Source organism: Elephantulus edwardii, unplaced genomic scaffold, assembly GCF_000299155.1.
Source record: "Elephantulus edwardii isolate Elephantulus edwardi_28Jun2011 unplaced genomic scaffold, EleEdw1.0 scaffold00139, whole genome shotgun sequence".
Lineage (NCBI taxonomy): Eukaryota > Metazoa > Chordata > Mammalia > Macroscelidea > Macroscelididae > Elephantulus > Elephantulus edwardii.
Genome location: NW_006399889.1, coordinates 1157421 through 1174151, shown reverse-complemented (window position 1 = coordinate 1174151; position 16731 = coordinate 1157421). Strand labels below are relative to the sequence as shown.

General features: G+C 40.4%; 1 pseudogene; it reads left to right on the top strand.

Moving 5' to 3' along the window:
- Positions 1–9425: 9425 nt before the first annotated feature.
- LOC102864361 overlaps positions 9426–16731 on the top strand; it is a 23857-nt pseudogene continuing 16551 nt past the window's right edge.

The window sequence follows — 16731 nt, the reverse complement described above, 5'->3', positions numbered from 1 at the left end:
GCATTTGTTGATTTTTGGATCCAAATAAGATGCAGTTGTTGACAGTTTCATCTTTTCTCATCTATGTTGCCTAACCAGTCCATTGGTAAGAATTATTTGTTTTCTTGATGTTGAGATGCAATCCATATTGAAGGCTATAGTCTTTGATCTTCTACAGCAAGAGCTTCAAGTCCTCCTCACTTTCAGCAAGCAAGATTGTATCATCTGCATAATGAAGATTATTGATGAGTCTTCCTCCAATCCTGATGCTACATTCTTCACAGAGTCCAGTTTCTCAGATAATTTGCTCAGCATACGGATTAGATAGTTAAGGAGAGAGATAAAATTCCAAGGCCCATCTTTCTTCATTTTTAAATCATATAGTATTCCCTTGCTCTGTTTGCACAAGGGTCTTTCTCCTTTTTTTTTTTAATTTTATATTGGTTTGCTTACAAAGTTCATATACATTTTATTTTACTCTATTCTTCATTCATATTGAGTTTCATACAATCATTAATTAGTTGTTATTGGACAAATTTTAATTGTCATTGGACCTTGCCCATCGTTACCCTGTCTTTTCACCAGGATCCTTACCATTTCCTTCACCTGTTCTCTCCACCCACCAAACTGTACTTTACCTCTCCACTCACATCCCTTTCCACCTTGGGTTCCCATACATGTTTTATTAGTTATCCTTCTTTTTACAATAATGGTTTTATGCAATATTTGTCCTTATGAGACTGAGTTAGTTCACTCACCATAATGATTGCCAATCTCTCCCAAGTTATATCATTTTTTGAATAATTTTAATGAGCATTTACAGAGATTTTGGATTTCCATTCATTCATTGCTGCACTTCTCTCCCCGCCCAGCCCTCCCCCCACCCCAGTTCGCTCCTCTCTTTCAAAAGTAAATAATTTTTTTTAAAAAAAAACATTGCTCCTGAGTGCTGCACAGTATTCCATTGTGTGAATGTACCACAATTTCTCAATCCATTCAATTGTGGTTGGACATTTATGCTGTTTCTATGTTCTTGCAATGGTAAATAATACTGCTATGAACACAATGGTCTTTTGAATTAGGATAGGTGTCACTGGGCCAAGTGGCAGCATCAGGATGGTGGTGAAGAGATTGAGATTTTTCACAGCTTTAGTTTGCTTGGCTCCACAGTCAACACTCTCAGGACCAGAAAATTAAAAGATGTATTGTGATGAGAAAGTCTGCTGTTAGGGACCTCTGCAAAGTACTGAAGAGCAATGGTGTCTCTCTGGAGACTAAGGTGCATCTGATACAGGCCATGGTCTTTGCTATCACTTGTTATGCATCAGAGAACTGGACAATGACTAGAGAGGATAGAAGGAGAATTGATTACTTTGAGCTGTGGTGCTAGAGAAGAGGATTGAATGTACCATGGACTGCTAGGAAAACAAACAGATTCATCCTGAAAAGGGTCAAACCGGACCGCTCCTTGGAGGCAAGGATTCTGAGGCTCCATCTAACATACTTTGGACATGTTGTAAGGAGACACCGGTCCTTGGAGGGGTTGGAGGGACAGCGCAGGAGGGGAAGGCCCCCTATGAGGTGGATTGATTCAGTGACTGGGGTAATTGGGATGGGTGTATCGGAGATGGTGCGATTGGCACAGGAGAGAGCAGAGTTTAGGGCTGTTGTACATAGGGTTGCTATGAGTCGCAAGCGACTCGACGGCACATAACAACAACATAGGTGTCACATGAGCCCAATTTAGGGTTCTTGGAATCCTATTTTTCTCAATGTTAGTCATAGTTTGTTATGATTCACTCAGTCAAATGCCTCTGAAGAGTCAATAAAGTTCAAATAAACATTCTTTTGGTATTCTCTGCTTTCATCCAGGATCCACCTGACATCAGTAATGATATCCCTGGTGCCACAGCCTCGTTTAAACCCATCTTGAACTTCTGGCAGTTCTCTTTCAGTACTATTTTAACCATTTTTAAAGGTTTTCAGCAATATTTTGCTTGCAGGTGATACTAATGATGTTGTTTGATAATTTTTTACATTCTGTTGGATCTCTTTCTTAAGAATGGGAACAGATATGAATCTCTTCTAGCCAGCCAGGGAGCTGTTATCCACATTTCCTGACACAGACTCATGAGCACGTTCAAGGCTGCCTCTGTTAGTCAAAATATGTCAATTGGTATCTCATAAATTCTGGGGCCTTATTTTTTTGCCAATGCCTTCAATGTAACTTTAATCCCCCCCCCTTCATTACCATTGATAACATGGTACTTCCTGAAAGAATTCCATGTGGGCCAATCCTTTTTGGTACAGTGACTCTGTGTATCCTTCCATCTTCTTTGGATGCTTCCTGAAACACTCAAGATCTTGCCCACAGCATCTCTCAGTATTGCAACTTGAGGCTTGAATTTGTTTTTCAATTCTTTTGGCTTGAGAAATCCCAAGTGAGTTCTTCCCTTTTTATTCTTTGATGTTCGGAGAACTGGAATTAGAGAATAAAAGGAGAAGAATAAAGGCAAATTCCTATCAGGGATCACAAAGCAAACATTCCAATTCCAATTTTAAAAACCAAACAAACCAACCAAAAAACCCTTAACTTATAGTTGAGTTGGAATGTACTCTGAGCTAGCCCTCCAAGTGAGTTTTTTTTTGAAGCTGTAAATTACATTGGAGTAGATTGTTTCCCCTGTAATACGGTTATCTATTTCTTTAGTCTATGAGACTGTAAGCTTTTGAGGACCCAGAATCAAAACAGAGCATGCAACATGACTGACAGGCTCACCACCTACTTGGTCACCCTCATAGATGGTACACCTACACATCTATTTCTAGAGAAGTTTGAGCTCACTCATTTGGTCACACTCTCGCATGGTACTCTGGGAAAAAGAAAAGAGATAGTTATCTCCACTGCCTTTTACTGGGATTAAGAAGCTTTTGCAGCAGAAGCCAACCCCTTGCTCTATGGAAGAAAGATGAATAATCTACTCCAGGAGTCAGAATTGACCTGATAGCTTTGGGTTTGTTTGGAAAAGCTGGAGAACTGTATGATACAGGCTGTATCATCACTGCTAATAAGGGAATAGTCTATCAACAGATCTTCCTATTATGCGTATAGATAGCATTGTTCCTCAGGATGGATCTTGCAAATTGCCTTTTCAACTATGAAAACAACAGTATTCTTCTTCAATTTTTTTGTCCCCAGTATAATAGACCATATGAGTGACTGATTCAAAGTGGCCCATGCTAGTTCATCTCAGTTCATTTGTGCCTAGAATGTCAATCTTCATACATCCCATTTCATTTTTTACAATTTCCAGGTTTTCTACATTTATGCTTCATAAATTCCATGTTTCAATTATTAATGGTTGTTTGCAATGCTTCTTCCCATTTTGAGCGGCTTCCTATCTGCGCTCTACCTCTAATACTATAACTACCCACATTTATTTTTTCATTGGGTTTTAATAGGCCCAGTGTTTTGGAAGTGAATGGCCAATCTGTCTTCCTAGGCTGTCTTAATGTAGGAGCTATTGCAACATGTCCACTATGGGTAACCCTTCTGATACTTGAGACACTAGTGGTACAGTTTCCAGCATGACAGCATCCCACAAGCTACACCAGTACAGTCAACTGACAGACAAGTGCTTTACTAAAAGGAATAATAATAATAAAAAATATCATCCAAGCCTATACACTAAGTCACTGGGCCAATTGGCAGCATCAGTACGGATGGTGAAGAGATTGAGATAGTTAACAGTTTTAGTTTACTTGGTTCCACAGTCAATGCTCTTGGTAACAGCAGCCAGGAAATCAGAAGACAAATTGCATTGGGAAAGTCAGCTGTGAGGGACCTCTCAAGAGTACTGAAGAGCAATGACATCAGGCTGGAGACTAAGGTGCGCCTGATCCAGGCTATAGTCTTGGCAATTACATGCTATGCATCAGAGAGTTGGACAGTGACTAGGGATGATACAAAGAGAATTGATGCCTTTGAGCTGTGGTGCTGGAGAAGAGTGTTGAATATACCATAGACTGCTAGGAGAACAAACAGGTTTGTCCTAGAGAGGGTGAAGCCAGAATGCTTCTTGGAGTCACAGATTCTGAAGCTTCATTTGACATACTTTGAGCATGTTGCAAGTCCTTGGAGAGGGACATCATGTTTGGGAGAGTGAAGGGACAGCACAGGAGAGGAAGACCCTCAATGAGATGGATCGATTCTGTGAGTGGAGTGGTGGGAATGAGTGTGTCTGAGACGGCGAGGTTGGCACAGGATAGAACGGCATTTAGGGCTCTTGTACATAGGGTTGTTATGAGTCACAAGCGACTCGATGGCACATAACAACAACAAATACACTAAGTCACAAAACTTAGCAAAAGCTCAGTGTAAGGACCTTCCCTCAGTATTACCTCAGGCAAAAATCTTTCCCTGAAGCTTGGACATGGGATTTGGACTTAAATCCTCCTAAAATGAGAGACAACAGCATGAGAGACCAGTAGCAGCGTGTGCTGCAAGATAAGTAATATCTTGTGGACTAAGCTATTATATCAAGAGGTGGCTGAGGAAGGGAGGGTTTGACAATGTAGGTGGGGGTGCAAGGAATGGTGATGAAGTAGAGAAAGGGAAGAGACAATACACAAGTGCTTGGGTGGGAGGGGACAGTGAATGTATTGGTTATTTCTGTAAGGGAAGTGTCTTTCATCTGCTCAGTAAAATGCTTGTCTGTCAGATATTGTTCTAAAACTAAGCATCCAAATTAGGACAGACTAGGAAGAGGAATTGGCCATCTACTTCTGAAATATAATAGGCCTTCGAAAACCCTATGTACAGTAGAACACCCATAGAGTAGACTAACAGGTACAGCAACTGAGGCTGAGCCTTCAAATTTGGAAGCACATAGGAAGAGGAACAGTTAGCAGAAACTAATATTTGGAGCATGGAATGTGAGAAGCATGAATGTCGGGCAACAACACGCTGTTAAGAAAGAAATGGAACACATAAGTATTGACATATTAGGTATGAGTGAAATGAGATGGATTGGCATGGGACATTTTAAATCAGACGATCATATGATCTACTCTGCTGGAAATAAAAAGGTGAGAAAAAACAGGGTCGCTTTCATAGTTAAAAAGGCCATTTCTAGATCCATCTTGAAATATAATACTGTGATCAATATACATTCAAGGAAGACAGGTTATTACCACTATCATTCAAATTTATGCACCAACAACCAGAGCCAAAGAGGAGGAAATAGTTGATTTCTACCAACTGTTGCAGTCAGGAATCGATCAAACATGTAACTAAGATGCATTAAAAATAATGGGTGACTGGAATGCAAAACTTGGGAACCGGGAAGAAAGAAGAATCAGTAGTCGGAAAATATGGACTTGGGGAAAGAAATGAGGCTGGGGATAGAATGACAGAATTCTGTACAATCGATGATTTATCCATAGCAAATACCTCTTATAAGAAATATAAATGCAGGCAATACACATGGATTTCACCTGAAGGTAAGCACAGGAATCAGATTGATTACATCTGTGGAAGGAATCATTGGAGAAGTTCCGATATCAGCAGTGAAAACTAGGCCTGGTGTTGATTGTGGAACAGACCATCAACTGTTCATATGCAAGTTCAAATTAAAGTTAAAGAAGGTTAAATAATATCCACAGGAATAAAAATTGATCTTGAGTCTATGCCTCCTGAATTTAAAAACCAACTCAGAAACTGGTCTGAGGCCTTAAATAACTAATGAACAAAGACCAGATTAACTGTTGGAAGATATCAAGAATATCATTCATGAAGAATGCAAAAGATCACTACAAAGAAGGAAGGAGAGGAAAAGACCAAAATGGATGTCAGAAGAGACTCTGAATATTTCACTAGAGCACCAAGAAGCCAAAGCAAAGGGAAGAAATCAAGAAGTTAGGGAGCGGAATAGAAGTTTTCAAAGGGCAGCTCAGGAAGCCAAGGCAAAGTATTATAATGAAATGTGCAAGGAGCTGGAGTTGTAAAATAATAAAGGCCAAACTCACTCAGCATTTCCTAAGTTGAAAGAACTAAAGAACAAATTCAACCCTTGAGTTTCAATGCTTAAGGATGCTATGGGCAGAATATTGAATGATTCAGTAAGCATTAAAAGAAAATGCAAGGAGTATACAAAGTCAAAGTAATTGTACCCAAAAAAAGTGGTTGATATGGAATAATTTCAAGAAACAACATACGATCAAAAGGCAATGGTGGTGAAGGAGGAAGTTCAGGCTGCTCTAAATGACTTAGTGAAAAATAAAGCAGCAGGATTTGATGGAATACCAATTGAGGTATTTCAACAAACACATGTTGCCTGGATGTGCTCACCAAGTTGTACCGGGAAAACCTGAGGACTACTTGGCCAACTGACTGGAAGAGATCCATATTTATTCTCATTCCAAAAAAAAAAAAAAAGATGACCTGACAGAGTGTGGAAATTATCAAACAATATTACTAATATCGCACACTAGCAAAATCCTGCTGAAGATTATCCAGAAATGACTGGAAGTGTACGTTGACAGAGAACTATCAGAAATTCAAGCTGGACTTAGAAGAGGTCATGGCACTAGAAATATTATTGCCAGTGTCAAATGGATCTTGGCAGAAAACAGAGTACTAGGGGAATGCCTACCTCTGTTTCATTGACTATCGTGACTAACCTTGAGGAAAATGGAAATCCCAGAACACTTGATTGTGCTTATGCAAAATCTATACTTAGAACAGGAAGTAGTCCTCAGAACAAAGCAGGGAAATACTGCATGGTTCAAAATCTCAAAAGGAGTGTGTGTGGGAAGCATCCTGTCTCCATATCTTTTCAATCCATATGCAGAACAGATCATTCAGGAAGCACAACTTTATGAGGATGAATGTGACATCAGGATTGGAGGGAAACTTATCAACAACCTACATTAGGCAGATGATAAAACCTTGCTTGCTGAAACTGAAGAAGACCTGAAGTTCTTGCTGCAAAAGGTCAAGGACAATAGTCTTCAATATGGATTAAAACTCAACATCAAGAAGACAAAGATTCTCACCACTGGGCCAATTAGCAGCACTACAGCAGATATAGAAGAGATTAAAATTCTTAACAATTACTGCTTGCTCAGTTCTACAATCAACACTCTTAACAATAGCAGTGAAGAAATCAAAAGACGAATTGTAACTGGAAAAATCTGCTGTCAGGGATCTCTCCAGGGTATTGAAAAGCAATGATGTCAGTCTAGAGACTAAGGTGTACCTAATGCAGGCCATAGTCTTTGCAATTACTTACTATGCATCAGAAAGCTAGACAATGACTAGGATGATAGAAGAAGAATTGATACCTTTGATTTATGGTGCTGGAGAAGAGTCTTGGACATGCCATGGACTGCCAAGAAAACAAATAGGTCTGTCTTGGAGAGGGTGAAACCAAGTTTCTCTTTAGTCTAGGATTTTGAAGCCCCATCTCACATACTTTGGGCACATGGCCAGGAGAGACAGGTCCTTGGAGAAGGATATCATGCTTGGAAGGGTAGAGGGTCAGTGAAGGAGAGGATGACCCTGGATGAGATGGATTGATACAGTAACTGGGTCAATGGGAGTTAGTGTGTCAGAATTAGTCAGACTGCATCAGGAGAGGGCAGGGGTCAGAGTTGCTGTACATCAGGTCGCTATGGGTCACAGGTGACTTGACAGCACATAACAGCAACATACACATCTATGACATAAAGAAACTGGCAACTTGGAAATCATTCCCTGATAAATTAACTAACAGGTGGTGTACTTCTAAAAGCAAACCGTAAAGACAACCAGGCATACAAATATCTTGACATTTTTCAAGCTGAAAGATCTGAAGAATAATTCAAGCCTTGGGCTGAAATACTGAGAGATGCTATGGGCAAAATCTTGAGTAATCTAGGAGGCTGGAAACGAAGATGGAAAAAATACACAGGATCACTGTACCAAAAGAATTGGCTGACATGGGATTATGATAGAGAAAAAGTTGAAGCTGTCAATGATTTCATCTCACTTGGGGCAACAGTCAGTACCCTTGGTACCAGAAGTCAGGAAATCAGAAGACATGTTGCACTGGGCAAATCCACCTCTCCTAAAAGCTGAATAGCAATAATGTCAATCAATTTGAAGACTAAAGAGTGTCTGACTCAGGTCATGGGTTTTTCAATCACTCACTATGCATCAGAGAACTAGACAATAAAAAAGGAGGACAGAAGAAGAATTGATACTTTTGAGCTGTGGTGCTAGAGAAGAGGACTGCATATCCCCCATGGACTGCCAAAAGAACAAACAGGTATGTCTTGGAGAAAGTGCACTCAGAGTGCTTTTGGAGGCGAAGATGATAAAGGTTTGATCTCACATACTTCAGACAAGTTGCTAGGAGAGGCTATTCTTGGAGAAGGACTTCATGCTTGGAAAGGTGGATGGTTGATAAAAGATGAGAAGACCCTCAACCAGGTGGATTGACACAGTTACTACTGCAAAGAACTCGAGTGTGTCGGAAAGTGTGAGGATGGCACAGGACAGGACAGGGTCATACTCGATGGTACTAAACAACAACATATTCAATAAACTAATAGGGAAATTTTTTTAAAAAATCTAAGACTAAACCATGCCTACTTTTCCCATCCAAATTACTGTCATTCAGGTGAGTCACTGCTTTAGAATGAATTTTGGTTGATGACAAGTTGAAGCACATCAAGATACTTTTCCCAGAATGATGAAAGCATAACCTTGTACTTTCTCATATAGCTTCCCCATTCAGAACAGATATTCAGAAGGCAGTGTATTGCTTTCAAAGTAATTTCATACACTAATAGAGATTTGGAAATCATACAAGAACAAGAACTGAACGTTTTGACCCAAGAAGTTGGATGACTGAGAATCTCTAAGACAAGGCCAGAATTATTTTGGCATCTTCTCTATTAAGACTTAGTTGTCCCTGAATTGCCTTCCTTTTCAGTTTAATGAGTGGCTTTTCTGCAATTAAAAGCACACTTTACCAATATTCAATTCAAGTGCATGCTTTTGTGCCAATTTATATCTCAGGAGGATGTGGCAAAATCAGATCTAACTTCTCCGGAGGTAGACATGACCCCAGAGCACCATGACATACTTGTTATGAGTTATAATTATTTCTGAAAGCCAAGAAACGTGAGTAATCTATTGCTTAGTGACTGAATTTAAAGAACATAATGGAAACTTAGCTGAGAGTGTTTAACCAATATTTTTCTCCTGTTACAAGAGACCCAGAGGAAGGCAGTTCAGGATCTGGGTAATGACTCCATGATACTATAAGAGAACCAGGCTCTATCTTCTGCTCTTCCACCTTTAGCATGAGTGTCAAGATATGCAAGATGGGCTGTCTGCTCCTCGTTGATCCAGATTGCCCTCTCTTCTCGTGCAGCCTCAGCCGCATCCTTGAGACACTATGGTGAAAGTTGGAGTAAATGGATTTGGCCGCACTGGGCGCCTGGTCACCAGGGCTGCTTTTAACTCTGGCAAAGTGGAAGTTGTCGCCATCAATGATCCCTTCATTGACCTCAACTACATGATCTATATGTTCCAACATGATTTCACTCACGGCAAGTTCAATGGCACCATCAAGGCTGAGAATGGGAAGCTGGTCCTTAATGGGAAAGCCATCACTATCTTCCAGGAGCGAGATCCCACCAACATCAAGTGGGGTGATGCTAGTGCTGAGTATGTTGTGGAGTCCACTGGTGTCTTCACAACTTTGGAGAAGGCTGGGGCTCACTTGAAGGGTGGTGCCAAATGGGTAATCATCTCTGCTCCTTCTGCCGATGCCCCCATGTTTGTGATGAGTATGAAACATGAAAAGTATGACAACACTCTGAAGATTGTCAGCAATGCCTCCTGCACCAACAACTGCTTGGCTTCCCTGGCCAGGCTCATCCATGACAACTTTGGCATTGTAGAGGGACTCATGACCACAGTCCATGCCATCACTGCCACCCAGAAGACTGTGGATGGCCCCTCTGGAAAGCTGTGGCGTGATGGTCATGGAGCTGCCCAGAACATCATCCCTGCATCTACTGGCACTGCCAAGGCTGTGGGCAAGGTCATCCCTGAAGTGAATGGGAAACTTACTGGCATGGCTTTCCATGACCCATCCCCAATGTGTCAGTTGTGGACCTGACCTGCCGACTAGAGAAAGCTGCCAAATGACATCAAGAAAGTAGTAAAGCAGGCATCAGAAGGGCCCCACAGGGGCATCCTGGGATACACTGAAGACCAGTTTGTCTCCTGTGACTTCAATAGTGACACCCACTCTTCCACCTTTGATGCTGGGGCTGGCATTGCCCTGAATGACCACTTTGTCAAACTCATTTCCTGGTATGACAATGAATTTGGCTACAGCAACCGGGTGGTCGACCTGATGGTTCACAAGTCCTCCAAAGAACAAAAGCCCCTTGGACCACCAGCCCCAGCAATAGCATTAGGAGAGAGAGAGAGAGAGAGACCCTCAGCTACTGGGGAGTCCTTGCCCAACTTGATCCTCCCACACACTGAGAATCTCACATCCTTGACACAAGTTTCCATCAAATCCCCCTGAGGAAGGGGAGGGGCTTGGAGAGCCCATCTTGTCATATACCATCAGTAAAGTACACTGTACTCAGCCAAAAAAAAAAATGATATGCAAGATGCTTCTTGAATAGGATATGCTGAGCTTCTATTTACAGTGAGGGAAACTTTGCAACAGATATTTGTGATGTTTGCACCAGAGACATCCCTAGAGTTGATGTAGTAAATGCTGTACCTCTTAGTGTCACCACACCATGAGCCTCCTCTTAGATCTTATAGAATTCTTAGTAATTTTTTTCTTTTTTAATTTATTATTAATTTCAATGAAAATTTACAGACTTTGGATTTCCATCCATTCGTTGTTGCACTTTTCTTCCATCCCAACCCTCCCCCCCAGTACACTACCCTCTTGGGAAAGAAAAATTCTTTCATTATTATACAATCCCTGCCCCCAGGTCCACTCCACTATGCAGCCTTCAATCTGGACTCCTGTCATGACAAAAATACTAATCACATATCCCTTTTAAACAGTTTTCTCCCTCATCTGTTTCAATGCAATATACATTAAGCCCATCTTTCTCAATCTCTCCCCAACCCCAATGTCAGTCCTGTTTTAAAACAGTGGCACCGGGAAAGGAGGGACAATCTCCTCCTGTACCAGTCAGATCTGATTTGACGGTACACGCACATGCACAAATAATAATAAAAAAAAAAAACAAACCAGTGGCACCATGCAGTATTTGTCCTTTTGTGACTGAGCTACTTCACTCAGCATAATGTCCTCCAGCATCACCCACTTTGAATAATATTGCATGAGTTCCTTGTTTTTCAATGCAGCGTAGTATTCCATTGTGTGAATATACTACAGCATCTCTATCAATTAGTTTGTTGATGGGCACTTAGGTTGTGTCCAACTCCTTGCTATTGTGAAGAAAGCTGCAATAAACATGGGTGTGCATATATCTGCTTAGATGTCAGTTATGGTCTCTTTGGGGTTTATTCCCAGTAGTGGAATTGCTGGGTCAAATGTTATCTCTATTTGCAACTTTTTGAGAAAGCACCACACCGCCTTCCACAGTGGTTGCACCATTTTACACTTCCACCAACAGTGAATAAGGGTTCCAGTTTCTCCACAACCTCGCCAGCATTTGTTGCTTGCTGTTCTGTTAAATTTTGCTATTCCATCTGGGGTGAGATGATACCGCATAGTTGTTTTTATTTGTGTCTCTCTTAGAGCTAGGGATTTTGAACATTTCTTCATGTGCTTGTTGGCCATCTGAATGTCTTCTTTTGTGAAGTGTATGTTCATATCCTGTGCCCATTTTTCTATTGGATTACTTACCTTTATCTGGTTGTGGCGCTCAAGTATTTTATAAATTCTGGATATAAGTCCCTTATCTGATATGTCATTACCAAATACTTTTTCCCAGTCTGTGCCTTCTCTTTTTACCCTGTTGGAGAAGTTTTTGGATTTTAGTAATGTTTTATCATCAGTTTTAACACAGTATGACATGCCATAATTATAGTTCTAAATCGCTTAAATGGAATGTTGCCTAGATTATATGAATATCTAATACAAAATTAGGGGAAGAAAAACCCTTCCTACATTGAACTATAATGCTGTTGTTGTTGTTATGTGCTGTTGAGTCACTTGCAACTCATAGCGACAGCTCTAAACCCTGCTCTATCTTGTGCAAATCACACTGCCTCCAACCCACCCATCCCGATTACACCAGTCACTGAATCAATCTACCTCATAGAGACCCTTCCCCTCCTGCACTGTCCCTCCACCCTACCAAGGATGATGTCCCTCTCTAAGGACTGGTCCATTCTTACAACATGTCCAAAGTATTTCAGATGAAGCCACAGAATCCTTGCCTCCAAGGAGCAGCCTGGTTTAACCTTCTCTAGGATGAATCTGTTTGTTTTCTTAGGAGTCCATGGTACCCTCAATACTCTTCTCCAGCACCACAGCCAAAGGCATCAATTCTCCTTCTATCCTCCCTAGTTATTGTCCAACTCTCTGACACATAACAAGTGATTGCAAAGACCATGGTCTGTATTAGACGCACCTTAGTCTCCAGGAAGTATTAAAAGAAGATGGAAAGAACATACTGAGTTACTGTATCAAAAGGAATTCACAGATACAGAAGAATTTCATGAAATAACATATAAGCAAGAGCCTATAGTGATGAAGGGAGAAGTTCAAGCTGCTTTGAAGGAAATAGCAAAAAATAAGGCCCCAGGAATAGATGGTATACCAATCAACGTATTTCAGCTAACAGATGCTTCCCCGGATGTGCTCACCAAGTTGTGTCAAGAAATCTGGAGAACAACCACTTGGCCAACTGACTGGAAGAGATCTATTTTTGTTCCCATCCCAAAGAAAGATGACCCAACAGAGTGAGGAAACTATAGAACAGTATCATTGATTTCACATGCAGGCAAGATTCTACTGAAGATTATCCAAAAACGACTGGAACAGCACATCAGCAGAGAAATGCGCAAGTCCAGGCTGGGTTTAGAAGCTGAAAGCAGGGAATACCAGAAGAATGTCTATCTATGTTTCATTGATTATGCAAAGACGTTTTACTGTGTGGACCATAACAAACTGTGGCTGACTCTGAGAAGAATGGGAATACCAGAACACTTGATCATGCTAATGCGAAACCTATACTTGGACCAAGAGACAGTTGTCAGAACAGAGCAAGGAAACATTTCATGGTTCAAAATTGGGAAGGGTGTACGACAGAGATGTGTCTTATCTCCATACCTTTTCAACCTGTATGCAGAGCAGATTAGCCGGGAGGCTGGGCTCAATGAGGAGAAGTATAGTGTCAGGACTGGTGGAAGATCTATCAACAATCTGCGTTATGCATGTTACACAACCCTACTTGTTGAAACTGAGGAGGAACTGAAGCGCTTGCTGCAATGGGTCAAGGACCACAGTTTTCAATATGGATTGAGGCTCAACATCAAGAAGACAAAACTCTCACCAATGGACAAATTGACAACATCAGGATGGATGGTGAAGAGATTGAGATTGTTAACAACTTTAGTTTGCTTGGCTCCACAGTCAACATTCTTGGCATCAGCAGCCAGGAAATAAAAGACATATTGCAATGGGAAAGTCTGCTGTTAGGGACCTCTCCAAAGTACTGAAGAGCAATGGTGTCATAATATTGTTAGTTACAATATTATTAATAATGGACTTTTTTCTTTTCCTTTAACTACTACTTCATTCTCAAAAAGGTATTGATACAGGTTCACAAATACTAATTTACGCAATATTGTAGGTGAAACACCAGAAAATTTGACAATATCAGTAACTCTAAAAACATCAGCAATAACAAAAACAACAGTGTGTTTTGGTAGCATGTGCAGATGAAATTATGTGATTCCAAGTGTCACTGCAATTGGGTACTAATGACAGCTCTGGCTGGAGTGCATTGTTGTTATTGTTATGTGATGTTGAGTCAACTACAACTCATAGCAACCCTATGAACAATAGCTCTGAACCCTGCCCTCTCCTGAGCCAATCTCACCGTCTCTGACACACCTAATCACAGTTACTGTGTCAATCCATCTCATCAAGGGTCTTCCTCTCTTGTGCTGAACCTTCACCATTCTAGACATGATATTCTCCTCTTAGGACTCATCCACCCTGGCAACATGCCCAAAGTATGTGAGATGGAGTTTCAAAGTCCTTGCCTCCAAGGAAGAACCTTGTTTCACCTGCTCCAGGATAGACTTATTTCTTCTCTTTGCAGTCCATGGTATGTTCAATACTCTTCTCCAGCACCACAAGTCAAAGGCTTCAATTCTTCTTTCGTCATCCTTAATCACTGTCCAGTTATCTGATGCATAGCAAATAATTGTGAAGACCATGGCCTGGATCAGACACACCTTAGTCTCTTGACTGACATTGCTCTTCAGTACTCTGGAGAAATCGCTGACAGCAAACTTTCCCAAAACAAACTTGTCTTTTGATTTCTTGACTGCTAGTTCCAAGAGTGTTGATTGTTCATCGGAGCAAGATGAAATTGTTAACAGCCTTAATCCTTTTTCCATCTCTTATGGTGCTTCCAATTGGCCTGCTGGTGAGAATCTTTGACTTTTTGATACTGAGCTAAAATCCAGATTGAACACTGCAGTCATTGACCTTCTGCAGGAAACACTACAAGTCCTTCTCAATGTCAGCAAGCAGAGTTGTGTTGTCAGCCTAACACAGGTTGTTTATGAGTCTTCCTCCAATCCTGATGCCACATTCTTCACCATAAAGTCCAGCCTCAGCAATGATCTGTTCAGCATGTAGATTGAAAAGGTATGGAGAAAGAGTACATCCCTGATGCACTGCACTCCTTTCTTGATTTTGAATTATGCAGTGTTTCTTTGCTCTATTTGAACAACAGGTTCTTGGTCTAGACATAGGTTTCATAGGAGCAAAATCAAGTGTTCTGGAATTCCCCTTCTTTCAAGATTAGCCACAGTTTATTTGTTATGATTCATACAGTCAAATGCCTTTGCATACTCAATAATACATAAATAGACATTATTCTGGTACTCTCTGCTTTCAGCCAAGATTTATCTGGCATTGGAAATTATATCCCTGGGGATACAGCCTCTTCTAAACACAGTATTTCTAGTAGTTCTCTGTCAATGTACTATTTTAGTCAGTTTTGAAAAATCTTCAGCCAGATTTTGCTTGCATGTGATATGAGTGATATTGTTCAATAAATTCCATGCTCTGTTGCATCACTTATTTTGGGAATGATAATAAGTATGGATATCTTCTAGTCAGTTGGCCAGGTAGCTGTCCTCTGTATTTCACCAGGCATAACCTGGTTAGTACATTCAGGGCTACATTTGTCTGTTGAAATATATCAGTTAATATTCCATCAATTCCTGGGGCCTTAAGTTTTGCCAGTTCCTTCAGAGAAGATTACACTTCTTACTTTATTACTGTTTCTTCTTGATCATATGCTTCTTCTTGAAATTGTTCTGTGTCAGCCAATTCTTTTTGGTACAGTGATTGTGTATTCCTTCCATCTTCTTTTGATGCCTCCTAGATCATTCCATGTTCTGTCCACAGCATCAAGTATTACAACTTGAGGCTTGACTTTGTTCTTCAGTTCCTTCAGCTTGAGAAATGCCAAGAAAGTTCTTCCCTTTTGATTTTCTGGCTTCTACTCTTTGCAACATTTTGTTATAACACTCTGCTATGTCTTCCTGAGCTGCTCATTAAAATCTACTGTTCAATTCTTTAACTTCCTGATTTCTTATCTTTTGGTGTTTTTGGGTTGTGGGTTTTTTTTTTTTTTTGGCTTCTCAGCATTCTTGTGCAATATTCAGAATCTATTCCAACATCCATCTCAGTCTTTCTGTCCTCCTCTGTCTTTGTAATGACCCTCAACTTTCTTTATGGATGATATTCTTGATATCATCCTACAGCTTATCTGGTCTTCATTCATTAGTGTTCAAAGCCTCAAACCTGTTCTTGAGATAGTTTTTAAAATCAGGTGGGATAGACTCAAAAATCATATTTTGGTTCTTGTGGATTTAATTTTCCTTAGCATCCATTTGAACTTGCACGAGTTGTTTATTTTCTGTTCTACAGTCAGCACCTGGCCTAGTTTTCACAGCTGATACTGAGCATCTCCAACAATTCTTTTCCATAGATGTAATCAATCTGATATCTGTGCACTCCATCTGGTGATGACTATGTATTATAGTTACTGTTTGTGGGGTTTTTTTTAAATAAAATGTGTTTGCAATGAATAAGTCATTGCTTGTACAAAATTCTGTCATTCTGTCTCCAGTCTCTTTCTGTCATCAAATCCGTATTTTCAGACTACTGATATTTCCTCCTTATTCCCACCTTTTTCATTCCAGTCACCAATTATTTTTAATGAATTTTGGTTGCATGTACAATCAATTTCAGACTGCAAAAGTTGGCAGAAATCTTCTATTTCCTCTTCTTTAGCTCTAGTTGTTGACTCATATTTGAATGACAGTGGTATTAACAGATCTTCCTTGTGTACAGATAGTATCCTGTCACTCACAATACTGTATTTCAGGATGGATCTAGAAATGGACTTTTTAAAAAAAATTTCTTTATTTTTCATTTCAATGAACATCTACAGAGATTTTGGAATTCCATTCATTCATTGTTGCACCCCTCTCCCTGCCCC